Below are 5,411 nucleotides of genomic sequence, written 5' to 3'. Positions count from 1 at the left end.
AAAGAAGCATTCATTTGCAAACAAAGAGTTGTTTTTTGCTTGTATTTTATTTTTTTAATATTATAACAGTATGTTTAGGATACCTGTCTCAAACCAGCCGCATTTGACATAAGTACGTATTGTTAGAACTTAGCCATCGATATAAGAAATACCTTGGGAAGAATATTTTGTGTATTTTTTTGTTCCATTAGCACCGAATATTTGCCATTTTACGTAGGAGCGTTCAACAAATTTAACAAAATACATATGCACGAGCAACCATGCCCTGGAAAGGTGAAACCTATCCATTCAGGGCTCGAACCCGCGACGTCTTGTTTGGCAGGCGAGGGCTTTACCCCGTCGCCACTTAGGCCGGCAAATTCAGAGGCGAGCAGCAAGATTTGTTAAAAGTGTTGCATGCACCCCCACATGGCCCTGCTTCTGGTCATGCCTGCCTTTGGGGGGCGGTGGGCTGTTATCAACATCATGATGAAGGGCAGAGCCCTTTGGCCTTTTATCTACGCAAGAGGAGGCTGTGTCGGCAGTTCTCTCCAGAGAGAGGAGTCGGCCGGGCTGGATCTCTCCGGCGTCTCGACGAGCTGGAGTAATTAGAGGGGACTTGTATTTTACTCTCAATAAATACCCTCACTAGTATCCAGCGGGAATTTTATTCATTTTCCCCGATTCTCGACCACACCCGCGAGTCAGGAGGCAGCCACTCGACTCTTGCGACTCGCGATTGTCGTTACGTCCCGGCGAAGGCGTCGGGATGCGACATTAAAACTGGTGTTAGGTGTGTGGGGTTTTTCGAGAATCGTCGTCGTGGCCGCAGTGTGGAGACCTGAGAAGGCCACCGAAGAGCCTCACTGAGAAGCAGAGGACATCAGGGTGGAGACCTGAGAAGGCCACTGAAGAGCCTCACTGAGAAGCAGAGGACATCAGGCGCTGAGAGGGGAGGCTCTACCGACTAGTCGCCGCCACCCCTGAGATTTCGGCATCACCTCATCGCAGCGGTTCGTCTAGAGAGGAAGCTGCGCTGAGAGAGAGTACAAAGGAGAAGTCGGCTTTACTGTAAGTAAGCCACCCTGATTCCTTTCCTCTGCCCTTTGTATCGCCCTTACTAAGTTTGTCTGCTAATTGTCATAATGTCCGTCACAACGATGACTAGCTCAGAAGGCCTTGATAGTCGCGGAACGTTCTGCAGTATTTCGGAAGCCATAAAGATTGTTAATAAGCCATTCGACGGGAACAAGAAAGAACTCCGGGAGTTTTTAGAAAACGTGGACGTTGTGTTCGAGTTAGTAAATCCGATCAATCATGACAAATTATTAAAGTTCGTGAAGGCTCGGATAACGGGGGATGCTCGTTCAAAAATTCTCGTCAGAGATCACGCTCACACGTGGCCCCAGGTGAGAGCTATTTTAGAAGAAAACTATGCTACAAGACGTACCCTAGACTATTACGCATGCGCAATGTTTAACTCCAAGCAAGGTCCGACGGAGAGCATTGCAAGTTGGGGTAATCGCATAGATTCTATGCAAACGGAATTGAGGGAAGCGGCCAGACGAGTATCTCGAGAGGAAGAGATCGCCGGCGCTTTAGCCTTAGTTAACCATCTCGCAAAAGCTTGCTTTGTTCAAGGGCTGGCTAATGAGCGCATACAAACAATTGTGAGGAGTAAGGGAGAAGTTATACTATTGCCTGCTGCGGTAGAAGTCGCCCTAGAAGAGGAGAGTGCCATATTGTCACTGAAAGAAAGAGGGAATATGAAAGGATATTTTAAATGTGAAAATTGCGGCAAGCCTGGGCATTCAGCGCAAAAATGCTACCTTAAAGGGAAGGTAAACATGAAAGAGAAGGAGATAAAAAAGGTAGAAAGTGTGAAATGTTTTAACTGCGGGCGATTAGGCCATTTTTCAAGAGACTGTCGCAGACCAAGAGCCAAATCCTCCGAAAATGGATCGCCACAGCCGCGTCAAATTATGGATGATAACTCGCGGTCGCTGAATGGGAAAGGAGATAAGAGCTTTCGTCTGTCGGAAGTAAGAAAATTGTCGAAAGGGCCGAGTCGCTGTGACGTAGCCGATACGATAACCTTCCAGAGTCGAGAGAGCAAACGAGGCATCTTGCGTCTTCTAATTGATACCGGTGCAGATGTGAGTATTATTAAAATGGAGTCCTTGAAGGGGGAAACCAGGTGTTGGCCGGAGGACTACTTGCTATTAAGAGGCATTACTGATAAGCCCCTCAAGACAAAAGGGAAAGCGGCTATATTATTGGAGGCGAAAGGGAAGGAGATGCAACATGGTTTTCATTTGATAGAGGGAGCCGATGTTCGTCTTGAAGTAGATGGAATTCTCGGTAGGGACTTCCTGAATGATCTTGGCGCAGTGATTTATTGTACACAAAAAAGAGTCTACATGAGAGGCCTACTCATGGACTTTGACTCAAAAGAATCCATGAAAGACGTAACTAAGGAGATTAGAAAAATATCTATACCCTCCCGAAGTGAAGTGCGAGTAAAAATTCCTACTGCATCCACGGGGGTGGGAGTGATAAACAAGAAAGAGATAAAAGAGGGTGTCTTCTTAGCATCAGCTTTGACGGAGGGGAAGATGGGAGAGTGCATTGGAAGCATTTTGAATATCAGCGATGAGGAACAAGAGGTAGAGATTTCCCCTGTTGAGTTGGAATCTGTGGATACTGATATGAAAGAAATTCAATGCAATGTTGAAAATAATTTGTCAAGGAAAGAAGTTTTACGGAGTTGCTCAAGGCAAGAGCATCTGTGTGATCTAGAAAAGAGAGTGATCACTGAATTGTGCGAAGAATTCGCAGATTTGTTTTATTTGCCTGGAGACAAGTTATCGCACACTAAGACGTTGAGTCACGAGATTCCCACTCCCAATTTAAGAGGAGCCATTAATACTCGACCCTACCGACTCCCTGAATCTCAAAAGGAAGAGGTAAAAAGGCAGATGGAGAAAATGCTAGAAGAGGGGATAATTGTTCCCAGTAAAAGTGCATGGAACTCCCCAATACTCGTTATACCGAAGAAAGCTGACGTTACGGGAGATAAAAAGTGGAGAATAGTGGTGGATTTCAGAAAATTAAATGAAGAATCGGTGGGCGATGCCTATCCATTGCCAAATATTACAGACATTTTGGATCAATTGGGAAAGGCACGATATTTTAGCACATTAGATTTGGCAAGTGGGTTCTACCAAATCCCGTTGGATCGGAAGGACCAATTTAAAACGGCGTTTAGTGCCTTAGGAGCTCACTATGAGTTTCAAAGAGTGCCGATGGGTCTTAAAGGAGCTCCTTCTACTTTTCAGCGCCTTATGAATACGGTATTGAGTGGTTTACAAGGGTTACACTGTTATGTTTACCTTGATGATATAGTTGTGCATGGAGATAGCCTAGTTACGCACAATCAGCGCTTGAGAGAAGTGTTCCAAAGGCTAAGGGAACACAACTTGAAATTGCAGCCGGAAAAATGTGAGTTTCTTCGCAAGGAAGTGAACTACTTGGGGCATGTGATTTCAGAGACGGGGGTCAAACCAAATCCCTCGACTGTGGAGAAGGTGAAAAATTTCCCCAGGCCGGATAAAGTAAAAAGGCTGAAGGAATTTCTTGGATTGGCGGGGTATTATCGCCGCTTCATACCGGGGTTTGGACTGATAGCTAAACCTCTACATGATTTATTGAAAAAGGATGCAGAGTATGAATGGAAGGACGAGCAAGAAGATGCTTTTAAAAAACTGAAAAATCTTTTGATTACGGAGCCAGTTCTTCAATACCCAGATTTTTCACGCCCATTCATTCTCACGACCGACGCGAGCAATTACGCGTTGGGGGCTATATTATCTCAAGGCATCATTGGGCAGGATCCGCCCGTGGCTTATGCAAGCCGTACGCTCGGTAAAGCTGAGGTAAATTACTCCGCGACGGAGAAGGAAATGCTAGCCATCGTATGGGTAGTTAAGTACTTCCGTCCTTATCTTTACGGCAAAAGATTCACCGTAGTCACAGATCATAAGCCGCTGACTTGGGTATTCAATGTAAAGGACCCGAGCTCTCGGTTGATGAAATGGAGAATCAAATTGGCGGAATACGATTTCGATGTGGTATACAAGAAGGGATCGGAGAATGCTAATGCTAACGCGTTAAGTAGAATTTACTCTTTGGATGCTGAAGAGAAGACGGATGGTGTTGCCAATCCATGCGAGGAAAGAAAAAGAGAAATATTGAAGCAATATCATGACTCACCTCTCGGGGGACACACAGGAATATTGCAAAAGGACCCCTCAGTTCCCTCGTACACGTATGACGACTACGTGAAGGAATTGCGGGATAGGATGCAAAGTAGTCACATGAGGGCCCGAGAAGTCTTACTAAAAGCAAAACAAAGAAGTAAGGAAATTTACGACAGGACTACTCACTTGGAGATATTTAAAGTGGGCGATAGGGTCCTGTTGCATGACGAAGCCGTTAGAAGGGGGCGTTCAAAGAAATTATCTTCTCAGTGGATCGGTCCGTATGATGTCACAGGGGTGGACGGAGTGAATGTTACGATAAGGAGGAGAAGGGGGTCGGAGGTGAAAGTCCATGCCAACCGGCTAAAGATATTCTTCTAATCTTCCGCAGGATCCTAAAAATGGAGAGGGGAGCCTGCATCTTCCTCTGTTTGAGTCTCGCGACCATCGGAAAGGGGGAAGACCACAGAATAGAAGAGTACAAACAATCACCTGGGCTGTATTACGATTCACAAGGAGAGGCGGAAATGTATAGTAGTGAATGGAAATTAGTCACCTACGTAAATGTCACTCAACTGGAAGGAAACTTGGCCGTAGTAAATACTTATGCTTCGTTAACTGAAGACTTCTGCAGGAAATATCAGAATGCTTCGTGGATTCATCTGACTGGGTGCCGAACTACGTTTCATGGACTGAGAAATGATTTGAATAGAATTTATAAACTAAAGGACATAATGGAGCAGTTAACTTCCCGTTCGAGATCTCCTGATAGGCGAAGAAGAGGCCTTTTTAATTTTATAGGGGAAGTAAGTAAAGTTCTTTTTGGGACCCTGGATGACGCAGATGCATTGTACTATACAGGGCAAATAGGTAACCTGGAAGCTGAAAATAAGGACCTTCTAACTATTGTGAAGAAACAAGTAACTCTCATGAAATCCACTATTTCAGCTGTCAATCAGTCATTAATAGACGTCGAGGGAAATGAGAAAATACTTTCTGAAGGATTGAGAAGGTTAGAAAATTATATTGATAAAACAACGGGAGAACTGATTGATCATACAAAGTATATTATTTTGGTCTTATCAGGGAACGAACATGTCCAACAGTTAAGTCAAGCCATCGGAGAACTCTCCTATCAGTATACTGTTGTGATAGACTCACTAATAAACGCGC

The 5,411-nt window shown here is 44.8% G+C and overlaps 1 long non-coding RNA gene across 1 annotated transcript; it reads left to right on the top strand.

The window, feature by feature from the left end:
* The first annotated feature begins 682 nt into the window (after positions 1-682).
* Positions 683-4,885, top strand: LOC124160446. The gene is made up of 2 exons (XR_006865162.1): positions 683-1,050; positions 4,630-4,885. It is a non-coding gene; the product is annotated as an uncharacterized LOC124160446 (long non-coding RNA).
* The last annotated feature ends 526 nt before the right edge of the window (positions 4,886-5,411 follow it).

The sequence above is a fragment of the Ischnura elegans genome, chromosome 6 (assembly GCF_921293095.1).
Source record: "Ischnura elegans chromosome 6, ioIscEleg1.1, whole genome shotgun sequence".
NCBI lineage: Eukaryota > Metazoa > Arthropoda > Insecta > Odonata > Coenagrionidae > Ischnura > Ischnura elegans.
Note: the sequence above shows the minus strand (reverse complement) of the source record. Positions and strands in the feature narration are given on the sequence as shown.